General features: G+C 42.1%; 1 non-coding gene across 1 annotated transcript; it reads right to left on the minus strand.

Annotated features, from left to right (window-relative positions):
- Positions 1-1,941: 1,941 nt before the first annotated feature.
- On the minus strand, positions 1,942-2,013 carry TRNAW-CCA (transfer RNA tryptophan (anticodon CCA)). Its single transcript has one exon. It is a non-coding gene; the product is annotated as a tRNA-Trp (tRNA).
- Between the last annotated feature and the right edge of the window lie 16,224 nt (positions 2,014-18,237).

The following is an 18,237-nucleotide window of genomic DNA, read 5'->3' on the forward strand; positions in this document are numbered from 1 at the left end:
GTTTGATCCCTGGGTTGGGAAGATCCCTTGGAGAAGGGAACTGCTACCTATTCCAGTATTCTGGCCTGGAGAATCCCATAGACAGAGGAGCCTGGCGGTTTACAGCCTATGGGGTTGCAAAGATTCGGACACGACTGAGTGGCTTTCATTTCATAATTCCTTCAGGAACAAATTATTTGAAATAAATTTTGTAACACTTTGGATGCAGAACTTTATTTCAGGTCATGGGCAGAACCAAATCAATGGAAAAACAGAGTTCTTGATTTGAGGGACTCTGTGTCTCCCCTTCAACATTCATTCACTCAGCAGCTATTTTTTGAGAGCCTATTATGTGCTGAGTACTCTTTTTATCTAAATATTCAGAAGTTAAAACAAAAAAGGCAAAATTTATTTTTCTATAAAATAGAAAGAGAGCTACATTGTAGTGGGAAGAGAAGCAAAAATGAGAAAACAAGAGGAACATCAGGCAAGATCATTTAAGTTACTCATAGGTTCCAAGAAGATGATAGTTCATAAAGAGTGATGGTGGAGCCAGCTACCTCAGACTGGATGATCAAGAATATCACTGCTTCTGGCAGGATGGAGTATTTCACAGTAGAGCAATGCTCCAGCTGAGAAAAAATGGACAAACTAACAAAAATCTAACCAGACAAAAGATAAAAATCACCTGCATAATTGCAACATAGAAATATCAGAGCCCTTCAGACCAGAGTGGCTAAATTTCCAGAGAGGGGAAAACTGTGGAAAATGAGCTAATGGCGCTGCTTCTGCTTGGGTGAACCTAGCATAGATAAGTAACTGGCGTTATCCCATGCATAGAGCACTGCCGGGAACAGAAAAACAAGCAGATATTTCAGTAGTCATAGAGAGATGTGAGGGACTAAATTGGAGATTTGAGAGGCCTAAAACATATAGCCAGGCTCCTGCTCAGGCAGTTCTCAAATTTGAAATCAGGCAAGGCTTTATGCTAAAAAGGTACACAGAAACCTACTGACAAGCAGGGCAGAGGAGATGAAGATTAGAGTCCAGCACTTTCCAATAGAAGAGGCCCTGGTAGCTCACTGGGAGTCATGCAGAAAGATCCCCAGCTCCCAATACTTTACATTCCTTCCACATACAAACACGCTCATCTACCTTTCCAATATCCTCAAAGGCATCAGGCCCAAGCTTGAGCTTTAGAATCGAATCCTCTAAATCGGGTCACAGTGTTGTTGAGGTTATAACCTCCTCGAGTAAGGTTTCTTTCAACCTTTAGTCTATGACCTATAGACTAAAGAAATCAGTTACCTGTCCTTCACCTCCGCTCCACATCCGAGGGTGAGACAAACACCAAAAAAGACTCCCCCTATCAAAAAGTAGGGAGAGGCAGGAAGCGCTTTGTGGTTTCTGATCCACAACTGAGCACACGACGATAGTTCCTGATTAGAATCCAGCCCTGTTCCACAGGAATGGTTCCATGGGATCTGGCTCTTCATTCTATTGGCTAGAGTGAAGCAAACGACCATCCTTCTTTCAGTGGAAGAGGGACCCACGCAAAGGCTTGGATATGAGGGGTATGGCTCATTAGGGCATCTTTAGAGGATAACCACAGTGATGCAAAACCTCTTTCATACCATCCTCAGAGATATGTCTATTGCTACTTTAAAAAGAGTGACAGGGGATGCAATGTATAGCCTGGTGACTGTAGTTAACAATTCTGTATTGGATATTTGAAAGTCTCAAAAGAATAGGTCTAAAAAGTTCTTATCACAAGAAAAATATATAACTCAGAATGGAATTAGATGTTAACTATATTTATCTCAGTGAAAGTGAAAGGGAAGTTGCTCAGTCTTGTCCAACTCTTTGCTACCCCATGGACGGTAGCCTACCAAGCTTCCCCATCCATGGGATTCTCCAGGCAAGAATACTGGAGTGGGGTGCCATTGCCTTCTCCAGGGGATCTTCCCAACCCAGGGATCGAACCCGGGTCTTCTGCATTGGAGGCAGATGCTTTAACCTCTGAGCCACCAGGGAAGCCCATATCTCAGTGATCACTTTGTAATACATACAAATGCTAAATCATTATGTTAAACACTTGAAAATAGTATAACACATCAGTAATATCTCAATATTTAAAAAAGTAAAAGAAGGAAAAAATAACCAGAGCGAAAAAGCATTTAATTTTCTATGTGGATTTGATGCTATCAGATCAGATCAGTCGCTCAGTCGTGTCCGACTCTTTGCGACCCCATGAATCGCAGCACGCCAGGCCTTCCTGTCCATCACCAACTCCCGGAGTTCACTCAAACTCACGTCCTCAAACTCACGTCCATTGAGTCGGTGATGCCATCCAGCCATCTCATCCTCTGTCGTCCCCTTCTCCTCCTGCCCCCAATCCCTCCCAGCATCAGAGTCTTTTCCAATGAGTCAACTCTTCGCATGAGATGGCCAAAGTACTGGAGTTTCAGCTTTAGCATCATTCCTTCCAAAGAAATCCCAGGGCTGATCTCCTTCAGAATGGACTGGTTGGATCTCCTTGCAGTCCAAGGGACTCTTAAGAGTCTTCTCCAACACCACAGTTCAAAAGCATCAATTCTTCAGCACTCAGCCTTCTTCACAGTCCAACTCTCACATCCATACAAGACCACTGGAAAAACCATAGCCTTGACTAGACGGACCTTTGTTGGCAACGTAATGTCTCTGCTTTTGAATATGCTATACTGGCCTATAAACTTCAAGATATTATTAAGGCTAATTGTCCAATTTTGAAAAATAATAAGAGATTCGTTTGTCTTATAATTCTACTACTGTCAAGAGTGTGACCTTGGATAAGTCACTTAATCCCTGGAAGTGCTATTATCCCAATTAAAACAAAAACAAAAAGACGATGCAAACTATAGAGCTCCTGTGGTTATTGTGAGGATTACATGAGATGATGTGTGTCAAGTACGTTGCCCAATGATGGGCATTTTGTAGATGCTCTACAAATGAGAGTTTAAAAGTATTGTTTATAAGACATAGGCTAAAAAAAGAAGGATTTTAGAAATAACCTGAAGTTCTGTGTTCACAAAATTCAACCTTGCATGGATATAAAATTGTAGGTAAATGATTTACATTTTGAGAAATGCACTGTTTTGAGATCACTGTGTTCTTGAGTGAGCACCCAGTATTCTATTTCTGTGGGTGATGATCAGAATTTTCCTAAAGAAAAGGCAGGCTATCATTTTTGGACAAGAGTAATCCTGTTAGCAGAGGAAGAAGGAAGACCTTTGAACTCAGGCAACCTGTAAGGACAGTGTGCATCCCTGGATAAAAACAGCAAAATTTTGGTTAAGTTATAATTTGGTTAGTAACTGAAATGTAACTTAACTTTATACTCAAAAGTGGTAAAGCTTGTACACATCACTTACTCATGGTTACAATCATTATGGACATACATCAGAGGGGCAAAGTCAGGCTGAACATTGCACCAGAAATTACTGGGCAATGAAGAGGGTTAAACAAAAATTAAACACTTTATCAAGAGTGGAGCAGAGTTTCCACAGTATGGAAAGATAGTATTATGCACATGGCTTTGATTTCCAATTATACATATACTTCCATGTGGAAGTAGGGACAGATTCCCTCTGCTTAGGCTCTAAAATCACTGCAGATGTTGACTGCAGCCGTGAAATCAGAATGTTTGCTTCTTGGCAGGAAAGCTATGAAAAACCTAGAGAGTTTGTCTCTGCTGAAGAGCAGAGACATTACTTTGCTGACAAAGGTCCATACAGTCAAGGCTCTGGTCTTCCCAGTGGTCACGCACGCTTGTGAGAGCTGGACCATAAAGAAGATGGAGCAACGACGAATTGATGCCTTTGAACTGTGGTGTTGGAGAAGACTCCTGAGAGTCCCTTGGACAGCAAGGAGATCAAACCAGTCAATCTTAAGGGAAATCAACCCTGAATATTCATTGGAAAGACTGATGCTGAAGTTGAAACTGCAGTATTTTGGTCATCTGATGTGAACAGCTGACTCATTGGAAAAGTCTGATGCAGGGAAAGATTGAAGGCTAAAGAAGAAGAGGGCATCAGAGGATGAGATGGCTGGATGGCATCACCGATGCAATGGACATGAGCTTGGGCAGACTTCAGGAGATGGTGAGGGACAAAGAGGCCTGGCGTGCTGCCAGGGCATGGGGTCACAAAGAACTGGATATGACCGGGTGACTGAGCAACAACATAATTTCCAAGTATCACTCTGTGTGTGTGGGTGTGCGCGCGCGTGCACATATGTGCAATTATAGATAATTCTAATAAAATTCCTTGTTTTACTAAACAGAGTAGTCAGAAAATAATTTTCTTTTCTTGATGAGAGAGGCATAAACACACGCACAGGGTAAGATGCTATATCTTAGTACAGAGATCTCTTGGGATTGTTTTAGTGGCAGACAGCTTAGCTTCCCTTCTCCTTTGGTCACTCTCACACCCACTTGCAGGTTCAAAGCTTGGTGATTCTTCCAGAGCCTCCCTTGTTCATTTCAAATGCTATTTTATAACATACTGGTTTCTAGGTTTTTCCTACTTTCCATACCTAACTACTTTATATTTATAGCTTAAAAGCAATTAAATATTGTTGAACTAAGTTAGACTGTAAAAGCTTGTAGCCTTATTTTTAAGTTAGTCCTCTGAAGGCGGCCCAAAGTGTCTTCCACAAAGTATATGCTCTTTATGAGTTTTTTCTTTGTTTACTGTTATATCCAGCTTAGCAGCTATATTTTGGATAATTTTGATTCCTAAAAGGCTGACCATTGGGTTAATAGGGCATTTTTATACTTCATGAATAAGCTTTGATTGAAAAACAATTTATAGGGCATCAGAACAGTTAAGCACAGTGTTAGGAAACATCATACCAAGCTGTCTATTCCACACATTACTATAGTCAGTGGATTCCCAGAGCCCCTTTGAGAGACAGATGGAACCATAGTGGAGGTCAGTATTTCCTGAATCACAGGTATGAACCCACGTGTTGAACTACCCTTGCTTCTGAGCCCCTGCACACAAGAGCAGAGAAACAGAGATGAGCCAACACTGTGATGAGGGAACACACATCCTGACAAAGCTTCCTCCAGTGTATCCTGGCCACCACCTACCACTCCTATCTTTTTTGCACCTTTGTTGACACGCACTTCCCTGGAGGCTCAGAAGGTAAAGAATCCCCCTGCCAATGCAGGAGACTGGGATTCGATCCCTGGGTGGGGAAGATCTCCTAGAGAAGGGAATGGCTGCCCACTCCAGTATTCTTGCCTGGAGAATTCCATGGACAGAGGAGCCTGGTAGGGCCCATTCTATGGGGTTACAAAGAGTTGGACACAACTGAGTGACTCATGGTTTCACTTTCATTCACTGGCACATGTGTGCAGGGATCTGCTGATAGCTTGTACAGCAAAAATCCCCAGAGCTGCCTCCAAGTTTAGAATCTTCAGAAGAGAAAACACAGTGGAAAGCACTTTGGGGGTGCTGGGCAGCCCTTGTCCACTGATGTGACCTGGAGGTGGTGAGGCAGGAGGGAGGTGCAGTTTAGAAAGCTCTGGAGCCAGGATTGGCTTTCCAGCCAAAACGTGAGAGATTTTCTCTGATTTGCTTCCATTTTCCCTTGATTTCCCTTCTACTCATCCCAGAGTCCCTGGTCAACACACTTCTCCCCAGGGTTCCCAGAACATCACCCATTTCTTTTAAGACACTATCCTCAGTTAGTACTTAGGCACAGTGCCATGGCACCACTTTGTATTACCTAATAACCCCTTAAGGTGGGATGTATCCTAATGGCACGAACATTTTTATAGTAGCCCCATTCAAGGTGGAAAACATTTTAACATTTAATCAATGACTCTGATGGTCCACTTCTGATTTGAGCCCACATAGAAGCTCCCCTCCAACCTACCATCTATAATTGTCTATGTCCTGACACCCAGCTCCAAGTCCTAGCTGCTGTGTCCTGCTGGGTGAATAATGGAGTTGGTTCTCTAACCTCCAGCAACAACCTAAGGTGAATTATAGTTCAGGGCAAAGGTAGCTGGAAAGGGTGGTGGGAATTTAGATTTAATTGGAGTAGAGGCCACCAGCTTTGAAGATAAATGTCTTTTATTCTGAATCTATTCAATAATTACAGCCCACATTCATCCACAAAAAAATAATGCCCCTGAGTTCAGAAAGGGGAATGTTGAGATCATTTTTCAACCCAGTTGGTCTAGATCCCCACCTCACCATCCTTAGCTTCTGCAGGCAGATGTTGAACATGGCTTGAGCACAGGGCTAGGGGGTTTCTGCCAAGCAGCTCCAGAGGCATCTACAAACCAGTCACTGAAGACATTTCCCAGAAGGCTTTCAGAGTACAAATCTCTTTAATTAAAATGGGAAAAGCCAGAGTGAGCGAGGTGAGAGGAGCTTGGCTGAGAGGGGAAGGAGGAGGGGGATGAAGGGAAGAAAGAGAAGGAGGAAAAGTAATAAATATTTTACAAGTGTTTTCAAACACTGCCCGTCTAACACCCAGTGGAAAATGCCACTTGATGGATTATATTTTGGGTTGGAAAGTGAGGCTAATTCAATGTAATGAGAGGTGAATGGGACTTCAGGCCCTTATCCAACCACAAGAGACCCCTTACAAAAGAGTCGGCTCTTTCAGTCATTAATTTTTTATGAAGTTTAATAGGCCTGAGCCTAGAGACCTTCTGTGGTGTTGATTAGCTTCATATTTCTCTCATTAATGTAGAATCTGATTAGCTCTTATAAAAAGCATTTCATCTCAGGCTCCAGCATGGCAACCACATTGTTCTGATATTAGGAACTGCACGTTTGATTCATCTGAGGAAAGAAACATCTGCAGGGACAAAGGCCCTGGCCTGGTGCTGTGGCAGAATGAGAGGCCTGTGGAGCCCGGCTGTCTCTCACATTTTGCTGGCTGCAACAAGAAACCCTCAACATTTGGTCCAGGATGACTTTATTGGAGGCCAGAAGTTAGGGTCCACTGCAAAGAGAGCGGGTTTGAAAGAATAGACAACCCCCAGCATATCAGTTAGGGTTTAAGAAGAAAAACCAAACTGCAGAGTGATACAGAGTAAGGGGATTAGATTTTATGCCATCATAGGAGCCTGAGGCCTACTGCCCTGAATCTGTTGAGGAGCCTGAAGCTGCTACAGATATATCACTAAACTAGGAGTCAGGAAGGAAGACTCGACATGGATGCAAGCAGGAACATGGTGAAATCCACAGAGACGAGTTGGAACCCACAGGACAGACTGGATCCCTTCTCTGTTTCTTACAACCTCCAGCGGTGAAGTCCAAGCTAAGCAGGAGGAGAGATGCTGGTACCCTTCAGCATGGAGATGTGACTCCAGACTTGGAGAAACTAAAGAAGGAAATCTAGCTGCTTCTGGAGGAGTCGTGGGTCCAGGAGTGACCCCAAGTAAGAAGAGGGGTCAATTGATCAGCAACAAATTACAAGGCATACTGCCTGACACCCTACATTTACCTTCAGACTGAAAATGCTCACTCCCCTATTTCTGTCTTCCAAATTTCATGACTCTTTATGGCTAAATAACTAAAATTCATAACAGAGGGGAATTCTTGGAAGTGTTGTCTCAGGATAGCTAATTTGACACTCCACAGCCAGTCCTAAGTAATACATGCTAAGTAGAATGGTCTGATGGCCATGTGGGCTCTAATGTGAAAAAGGGACAGGTAAGAGATGGTAATCAATGAAAACCTGATCCGAGAGAATTTGGGCTGAAAGCAATTTGCTGTCAGTAAAGGTTATAAGATACCCTTAATTGTATAGAGGCTCCTTTCATGTAGGCATGATCAATTTTTAACTCCATTTTCAGCCCCTCTGCCCTCTTTGGAGAAGTGGCAGTTTGGGGGAATGAAATTCTAAGGTCCTCTTTATTAGAGTTTGATCTTTCTGGTGACCACCACTCCCTGCCCCTGCCACCAAGAGCTATCCAAGAGCTCACCCAGAGTTGCCTCAGTAGAACCAAGGATGTTCCTAGTGCGCACATCATTTAGGATTTTATAAGGGTTTTAGGGATTCTGTGCTAGGAAACTTGTACAAAGATCAGCATATGTATTTTCTGTCATCTCCTAGATGACGAAACCATAAAGAAACATAAGGACGTGATAGCTATAAAGTCAGGATGTTGGATGTTGGATTGGGAGAACTGGACTTAAAGAAGGCAGAGTGCCGAAGAGTTAATGCCACCAAATTGCAGTGCTGAAGAAGACTCCTGAGAGTCCCTTGGACAGCAAGGAGATCAAACCAGTTAATATTAAAGGAAATCAACCTTGACTATTCATTGAAAGGACTGACCTTGAAGCTCCAGTATTTTGATCACTTGCCACCAACAGCCGACTCACTGAAAAAGTCCCTGATGCTGGGAAAGATTGAGGGCAGAAGGAGAAGAGGGCATCAGAGGATGAGCTGGCTGGATGGCATCACTGATGCAATGGACATGAACTTGGGGAAATTTCAGGAAATGGTGAGGGACAAAGAGGCCTGGGGTGCAGCAGTCCAAGGGGTCGCAAAGACTCAGACATGACCGGGCAACTGAACAGCAGCAACAGCACGTGGGCAGGCTTCTGGAACGTCTGGCAAAGCTGTTTCTTGCTGTGGGTTGTGGTTAAAAGTGTGTGCACTTAATAATGATTCACTTAGCCAAGTATTTGTTTTTGTGGGATTTCTTTTCTATTTTTTTTTTAATTGGAGGATAAGTGCTTTCAGTTCAGGTCAGTTCAATCACTCAGTTGTGTCTGACTCTTTGCAACCCCATGGACTGCAGCACACCATGCCTCCCTGTCCATCACTAACTCCCGGAGCTTGCTCAAACTCACATCCATCGAGTTGGTGATGCCATCCAACCATCCCATCCTCTGTCATCCCCTTCTCCTCCTACTTTCAATCTTTCCCAGCATCAGAGTCTTTTCCAAGGAGTCAGTTCTTCGCATCAGGTGGCCAAAGTATTGGAGTTTCAGCTTCAGTATCAGTCCTTCCAATGAATATTCAGGACTCATTTCCTTTAGGGTTGACTTGTTTGATCTCCTTGCTGTCCAAGGGACTCTCAAGAGTCTTCTCCAACGTCACTATTTAAAAACATCAGTTCGTCTTTACAATATTCTTTATAATACATTCTTTACAAAAATAAAATCTGCTTTACAATATTGTATTTGTTTCTGCTGCACAAACAATGTGAATCAGCTACAAGTATACATATACCCCCTCCTTCCTAAGTCTCCCTCCCACCCACACATCCCACCCTCTGGGTCATCACAGAGCACGAGCTGGCCTCCTGTGCTGTCCAGCAGCTTCCCACCAGCTGGCTGGTTTACACGTGGCAGTGTATATAAGCCGGTGCTGCTGTCTCAATGCGCTCCACCCTCTCCTTCCCCTGCTGTGTCCACATGTTCACTCTCCACATCTGCATCTCTAGTCCTGCCCTGAAAGTAAGTTCATCAGGACCATTTTTCTCTATGTGTCTTTATTTTATGTGAAAAGTTTGTTTTTTTATCTCTTATTCCACTACGCCCATTCTTTACTACACTAACTCAAATCAAGCTTTGGATCCCATCAATGAAACTGCTCCTGGTCAGTCATCAATTGCTTCCAATTGCTACACTCATGTCCAAGTCTCAGCTTTGTCTTATCTGCCAATCTCTGCGTTGCTGCTCACTCCCTCCTTACTCTACTTTCTTCCTTGGGCTATTGTTAACATTCTACTAATTAGATTTCTTAGTCTCTTTTTCTGATTTCTTTTCTTCTCCATTGCCTCTTAAAGTCGCAACACCCAAGGCCTCGGTTCTTGGCGTCTTCTCTCCTCTATTGACCCTCCTTTCCTTTTGTTCTCTCATTGAGTATGCTGACTTTAATACCATCTATCCAATGATAACCAGTCCATTCTGAAGGAGATCAGCCCTGGGATTTCTTTGCAAGGAATGATGCTAAAGCTGAAACTCCAGTACTTTGGCCACCTCATGCAAAGAGTTGACTCATTGGAAAAGACTCTGATGCTGGGAGGGATTGGGGGCAGGAGGAGAAGGGGACGACAGAGGATGAGATGGCTGGATGGCATCACTGACTCGATGGATGTGAGTCTGAGTGAACTCCGGGAGTTGGTGATGGACAGGGAGGCCTGGCGTGCTGCGATTCATGGGGTCGCAAAGAGTGGGACATGACTGAGCGACTGATCTGATCTGATCTGATCCAGTGACAGTTCCCGAATTTACTTTTCTTCTGTCTAGAACTTTAGACTAGACTATCCAAATGCCTACTTCCCATCTTCAGCTGGATGTCTACTTGAATCTCAAGTTTAAAAGATCCCAAACCAAACTTCTGATTTTTATCCCAAATCAGTTCCACTCATGCCTTTTACTTCTTCTGTTAATGACATCTCCATGTTGCTCAAGGCAGAAGTCTTGGAATCGCTGGCTTACCTCTTTTTCTCTTATTCCTTGTTTAGTCTCTAAGCAAATCTTACTGGCAGCACCTTCAGAACCCATGATCTGGCCGTTTCCTCCTTCTGCTCTACAAGCACCTTGATTCAGACCACAGGCACATCTCACCTGCAATTCTGAGACAACCTTTACAGTGGTCTTTTCACTTTTGTTGCTTCTCCATAGCCTCCCACACAGGCCACTCTCAGGAGATAGCCAGAGAAAGTGTTTAACAATAAAAACCAGTGCCTTTTATGTCTGCTCAGAACTTATCAACATGTTCACATTTTGCTCAGGGTAAAAGCCAGAGTGCTGCAATGGCTTAAAAGGACACTCATGACCAGACTCTCCTAGTTCACTCTTGACTTTCCGCCCTCTACAGCTCTTCTCCTCCCTCCTTTCTCTGTGCCTGTACAGACTCCTTGCCAGTTTTCAAAGAGGGCAGACACATTCCTACTTCAGGACTTTTGTTCCTGGCTGTTCCCTTTGTCCACACGGTCCCCATCCTCATTTTCCTTCAAGCCTTTCACCAATGCCATCATCTCAGTGCGGCTTTTTCACACAACTGTGTTTATTTGTACTTCCCAGTTCCTTCAAGTCCTGCAACCCTCCTCTACTGCTTCCAAAGATCCCATCACTTTGTAATACACTATATTGTCTTCTTTATTTCTTATGTTTGAGGTTTGATGTCTGTCTTTTCACAATAGAAAACAGCTTCCATAAAGGCTTTGCTGTCTGCTTTGTTCATTGGTATGTCCCTAGCATGTTATATGCCTCCTGATAACACAATCAGAATTCAAATTCCTATTAGGAATAGGAATACATAACAAGTACATTTTGCTAATGAATTACTATATGAAAGTGTCCTGCTCACTTCAGATTTCCGTCTTCTCCCATCCTCCTTCTGACTAGACAATTCTTTTAGAAATAGAAAAAAAAAATAGACCTTATTTCAGATTTCCAAAAACTGAAGGGAAAATAGATTTTAGTCACTTATATAGATGTTTCCATTAACCGATGTTTTGGGTTCTATAATGATTTGATCTATGATCTCTTAGCTCACTCTTGGTGCCAGGCAAGCACACTTTAATGAGAGTGGTACCCATGTGCATTAAATGAAGATGTGTCTAAAAATGATAAATTGGACATTCTGAGCGAATGGTGTGTTTTCTTCAAGAAGTCATACTATCATATGGTTAATGAAACTTTCTGTTAGCAAACTTTAATTGCTAGCTATCTTTATTTTTGTATGACCTGTCTTCCCATTGTGAACATAAACTGTTGTTGTTCAGTCCGCAAGTCATGTCTGACTCTTTTGCGACCCCATGAACCATAGCCCACCTCTGTTCATGAAATTTACCAGACAAGAATACTGGACTGAATTGTTATTTCCTTCTCCAGGGGATATTCCCAACCCAGAGATCGAATCCATGTCTTCTGCTTGACAGGTGGATTCTTTAAAACCAAGCCACCAAAGAAGCCCTGAACATAAACTACTTATATTTCAACATATTACTTAGCATATTTTTTTTAACAAGCCCATCAACATTTTTGTGCATAATAGACTGTGAATCAGTAGAAAAAATATATTCTTTGACTTGTGGCAAGGAAGTTGAATTCTGTGTAAGGACAGGTCAGATGAAACTGTGTGTCCAATGAATGAAAGCTATACATGGAAGGGACTGAGTTCGCCACCTGGCTTTGCTGAAACTACTCAACCCTATAACAATAATGCCTATATTTCAAGCCCAACCTTTTGGAGCAAGAACTTGCATATTCACTGCTATAAGGAAAGGAAAACACAAGGTTTTTCTGTTCATTTTTCATCTGGTAACTCTAAGGAAAAGAAGGGGCTGAGGTTCTGAATTAGGCTCCTGATGCATGGCTATTTAATCTATTCCTGATTCTGCATTTACTTTGCTCTGTCTGAAAAGGATGCAGAATTTGCCATAATGAATGACCCAAGCAATTTCTGCTAATGGCCAGAATTGAAACCTTTGATAATCCCAGGTGAATAATGTTGTCTCAACAGACTGAAGGAGTCTTTTACCTGTCTGACACAATGATAGATGTAATTAGTTAACAGGGCTAGTCAGAGGTTTTAGTGGAGGCATTAGCAGAGATTGCTCAGGTCATTCTTAATTATGCAAATTCTAGTCTTCTTCAGACAGAATACAAAAAAATTTAAAAAGAGTAAACACAGCTGGATGAAAAGATTTCAGGGAAACCGGGAGCTAGGAAGCTCATCAGAGATGTGATTATGAATCCCTCAGGCTAGGTGGGAGGGGAGGAAATAGCCACACACAAAGACTCATACTGCAGACAGCGCCCCGCCTTTAGCCAAGCCAAGCAGCTGGGAAGCCTGCTAGAAATGCTTATCCTAAGACATATGGCGCCTTGAGCAGGCATGACTGAAGACAAGAATATTCCTATGGCTTTAATCCTTTTCCAAGAAGCAAGCTTGTTGTCTGGGGAGGAGAAGCAAATAAATGGCTCCAATAAACAAAAGCAGGAGCCAGAGAATGATGAGTTGGGATCCCTGGGGTTCCATTCCATAGGACTGAAGGAATATGAGGGACTCAGAAAGAAGGAAGATTCTCCTCCAGGTCTAAGTTTGCAGCCACCTTTTGAGTGAGTTGTTGTGATCCCTTCTCTGACATTCCAGCTTGAGACCCTACATGCCTCCACTCAGCCTTCTAGCAAACAGTCAGAGCCAGTGTCAGATCTGAGAGAAGGTGCATAATTCAACCTGGCATCAAAAACAAAGGACTCTTTGCATCAGACGTGTTTATTTTTCTTGTAAGGCTTTGACACGTCAATGGTTGTCACCCATGGTTGAGTGAAATCTTGGCATGAAATCAATTTGATGTCCAACGTCAAGCAGCCTTGTTTAATGTCTCTAGATAAGGCAAGAGGGGCCTTGTATCCTTGAAGAGGGGCAAATGATTGACCTGGGGTCAATCACTCAGGCTTGACAAGGATCCAGCTGGTCCTCAGAAGCAGTCAACAGAAGTGGACATTTAGGCAAGGGCTCTTGCCAGTTGGTTTGCAAAAGCTTTGGGAGACAACCCTGGGAATTACCTGTTACCTTCTCTGTTTGCCTGGGACCCTGGGGTGGCTAATTCGAGGGCAGGGCTTTTCAGCCACTCTCCTATGGTTTTCTTCTCTTTCTGTAGCATAAAGGAGGCAAACCAATGAAACATTCTACATTTAGGGAACTCACAACCAAGAATTAGTACAGCATGAACACATAAATTTAAAAGGCAAAAATGTACGTATGATGATCACTGTAGGTGCAGCAGGGAATGGAGGAGAGTGAAAAGGACATTTGTATTAAAGTTATACTGCTCTGGGTCCAACTCCCATCTCTGTTCTTCTTTGCTAGCTGTGTCGCCTGCAGAAGTCACTTAAATCCTTTGAGACCAGGCTTCCTCATCTGTAAAATGGAGATTATAGCGCCTATTTGAGGATTAAATGAGTTAGAGTTTAGTACACATAAATCTTAAGGCATATTTTTATGGTGAGAAGAATTTTGGAGTAACATCGTAGAAAAGACAAATTTTTCATAATTTGAAACAATAGTTTGAAAGAACCAATAGGTTCTTTAAGAGGAAGAACACAGAGCTCAATATATTTTATACTGAAACTAATGCACCATTGATTATATTTCTTTGCATTGAAATAAATTTGGAGGTTCCACTTTTCTGTTAAGTCTTAAATGGAGACTAGCAATTAAGACTATGTGGTTAAAAAAACAAACAAACAGAAATCATCCTAGAAAAGGGGACAATTTAGAAGAATCGCCCCATTTTCACAAGTATCTCCCTTCCCAATAGATGTCCTCATGGAAAAATTATCCAAATTGGACTCAGGGATTAATTTAGCAAATCCTTATATGGTGCTTACTGTGTGTCAGGCATCTGTTCATGTAGAACTTTACAAATCCTGAGTTGTCTAATAATCATAACAAGCCTCAACTGTAGGTAGGTGGGTATTATTATTATTTCCATTTTGCAGGTGAGAGATCTGAGGAACTAACAGGTTAAGAGAATTGAAAAGATCAGAGAGCAAGTAATCTGTGGCAGAGTCAGGCTGAATGCACCAGGAGTCTGGCTTCCAAGTGCGTCACTTTAGCCAGCGAGCTGTGGTGTCGTCTTCACATCAGCCCTTCCCTGAGATACAGGATTTGCTGTTTCTATGATTCCTTTCTAGGTGTTGATCTAGACAGGAGGCACAGAAGTCAACAAGGTACATTAGATGCTCCATTCTCCAGGATGAACATAAAAGTATTAGTTCTATTTTCACCCTGCACATGTGAGGGAGGTCAGGAGTTGCCTAGCATGCAGAACAGGACAATGATAGTTAACTGTCCCCTGAAGAATTCCTGAGATACCCACAAAGCATGTGCTGGTCTACATGATAATGTAGGATAATATGATCTTAAAATCTAGATCTTTTCATCGATCTATTTACTCAGGATTAGAAGAGACTTTAGAAGGTGAGATTCTAGTTGATGTTCCTGTTCTTTAACATCCATCTCCAACTAGATTTAGGCTACTAAATAGCTGCAAGTTTACCAGAAATGCCAGTCTATCATCAATCCCAAGGTGAATCAAACATTCTATTTTTTTTTAACTTTAACAATAGCTTTATAGATATATGCTCTTAAAATATACAATTCAATGGTTTGTCATACATTCACAGCGATGCAACCATCATGATTGTCAAATTTTAGGACATTTTCCCCCTCCAAAATAAACCCATTAGCTGTATCTCTCTAATCCTCACTCGCCCCAGACCCTGACAACCACTAATCTGCTTTCTATCCTTGTATTTGCCTGTTCTGGATGTTTCACACAATACGTGACCTCTTGTGACTGACTCCTTTTCGTTAGCATTATGTTTTCAAGGTTCTTCTACCTTGTAGTATGTATCGGTACTTCACTCCTTTTTAAGACTGAATAATATTCTATTGTAAGGATATACTGCTGCTGCTGCTAAGTCGCTTCAGTTCTGCCCGACTCTGTGTGACCCCATAGATGGCATCCCACTAGGCTCCTCTGTCCCTGGGATTCTCCAGGCAAGAACACTGGAGTGGGTTGCCATTTCCTTCTCCAATGCATGAAAGTGAAAAGTGAAAGGGAAGTCACTCAGTCGTGTTTGACTCTTAGCGACCCCATGGACTGGAGCCTACCAGGCTCCTCCATCCATGGGATTTTCCAGGCAAGAGTGCTGGAGTCGGGTGCCATTGCCTTCTCCAAAGGATATACTACCTTTTGTTTATCCATTTAGTAGTTGATCGCCCTCTGGATGTTCTTTCCTTTTCTATTCTTTAGAATCTTGTGTGGAGAATTAATTAATTAATTAATTGGTATTAATTCCATAAACGCTTAGTATAATTCACAGTAAAGTCAAGCTTACGAATTCTTTAGATGATTGATGTTTGAGGAGTGGATCAGCAGCACCTGCCATCACCTACAAGATTGTTATAAATGCAAACTATTAAGCTTCACTCCAGATCTACTGAATGATAATCTCAGGGAGTGGGTCAGGCTGTGTTTTAACAATTTCTACAGGTGATTTAACTTATTTAACTTATATGCAGAGTACATCATGAGAAATGCTGGGCTGGAGGAAGCACAAGCTGGAATCAACATTGCTGGGAGAAATATCAATAACCTCAGATATGCAGATGACACCACCCTTATGGCAGAAAGTGAAGAAGAACTAAAGAGGCCCCTGATGAGAGTGAAAGAGGAGAGTGAAAAAGCTGGCTTAAAACTCAACATTCAAAAAACTAAGATCATGGCATCCAGTCCCATCACTTCATGGCAAATAGGTGGGGAAACAATGGAAGCTGTGACAGACTTTATTTTCTTGGTCTTCAAAATCACTGCTGATGGTGATTGCAGCCATGAATTTAAAAGACATTTGATCCTTAGAAGAAAAGCTATGACCAACCTAGACGGCATATCAAAAAGTAGAGACATTACTTTGCCAACAAAGTTCCATTCTAGTCAAAGCTATGGTTTTTCTAGTAGTCACATATGGATGTGAGAGTTGGACTGTAAAGAAAACTGAGTGCTGAAGAATTGATGCTTTTGAACTGTGGTGCTGGAGAAGACTCTTGAGACTCCCTTGGACTGCAAGGAGATCTACGCAGTCCATTCTAAAGGAGATCAGTCCTGAATATTCATTGGAAGGACTGATGCTGAAGCTGAAACTCCAATACTTTGGCCACCTGATGCTAAGAACTGACTCATTGGAAAAGACCCTGTTACTGGGAAAGATTGAGGGCAGGAGGAGAAGGAGGCGACAGAGAATGAGATGGTTGGATGGCTCAGTGACTCAATGGACATGAGTTTGGGTGAACTCTGGGAGTTGGTGATGGACAGGGAGTCCTGGCGTGCTTCAGTCCTTGGGGTCCCAAAGAGTCAGACATGACTGAGCGATTGAACTGAACTGAACTGAACAGGTGATTGCAGTGGATAACAAACTTTGAGAAACACTACTTTAGACAACTTTGAATGGTATTTTTTTCTATCAAACTTTTGGTATCTTCTCCCTCTCTCATTCCTTTAGGTCAAGTACCTTTTTAAAAAGCTGTTTAACTTTCAAGTGTAACTGTCCTAATGTACCTGAATACCATCTTTTTGATAAAAATCACCCATTTCTTTGGCAAAATATAGGAACAGGTAATATGATATGGAACAGGCTGGAAATCTTTGTTTTGTTCCATGATGAATCTTAAATTCAAATAGTACCTGGCACATGATATCTACTAAATATTTATTGAATGAGCAAATAAACATGATTGGAAAGTTTGATCATTGTTTCACTATACTGGTTAACACCTTTGGTTGAGAATAGCAGAGGCCCACTAAACTAGTTTAAATAAAAATATTACATTTATCATATGGATACACAGGTATCTAGTAGAACCAAGGGGCTTTATTCAGAGACTGAAGCCCTGAGTAAACACTGAGAAGTTTCTCCCTCTGGCCCTCATTTCTTCCCTTTTCCCAGCATGTGTGAGTCTTTCTTCACAAGTTTCCACAGAACTGACCAAGTTTGCTATCTTCAGAGAGTAAAAATGTTCTCAAAAGTATCAAGAGTACTTGATGTTACAACTCATCGCTGAAGAATTAAGATTAACCAGACCTGCTTAATCTCAATTCCAAATTCCTGAAGGTAAAGATTCTGGTTTGCACAGCTTAAATTAGTACCCTCCCCCAAAACATCTTTGCGCCTGTGGTCAAGATTTTGTGTTTCAGTGTTTGTACATGGCTGTTTATCTGTTGTGACCATGTGAATAGGGGAAGTTAGTACTGATTAGAAGGTGTTGAATAAAAAAAATCGGGTGATAGATAAAATGACAGAGGTCTCATATTTTATCAGTCAGTATTTTGATTAATCAAGCTTTTAGAAACCTCCTCCATGCTGTTATGTTTCAGGCAATGCAAAGATATAGGATTTGACCTTCGTGTTAAGGAGAGGTAGAGTTTAGACAGAAGGTCAAGACCTGGGCACAAGAAAACTTAAGCTACGGTCTAAGTAGCACGTGTTGAGTGTCAGTGAGTGAAACAAACAATAGGTGTTTTAAGACCTGTGTCATCAACACTGAAAGAAGAGTCGTAAGGCACTCATTACTATGTGTCAGTCACTCAGTCATGTCCCCACAGGCTATAGCCCGCCAGGCTCCTCTGTCCATGGAATTCTCCAGGCAAGAATACTGAAGTGGTTTACCATTCCCTTCTCCACAGGATCTTCCCAACCCAGGGATAGAACCTGCATCTTT

The sequence above is a fragment of the Bubalus kerabau genome, chromosome 5, assembly GCF_029407905.1.
Source record: "Bubalus kerabau isolate K-KA32 ecotype Philippines breed swamp buffalo chromosome 5, PCC_UOA_SB_1v2, whole genome shotgun sequence".
Taxonomy (NCBI): Eukaryota; Metazoa; Chordata; class Mammalia; order Artiodactyla; family Bovidae; genus Bubalus; species Bubalus kerabau.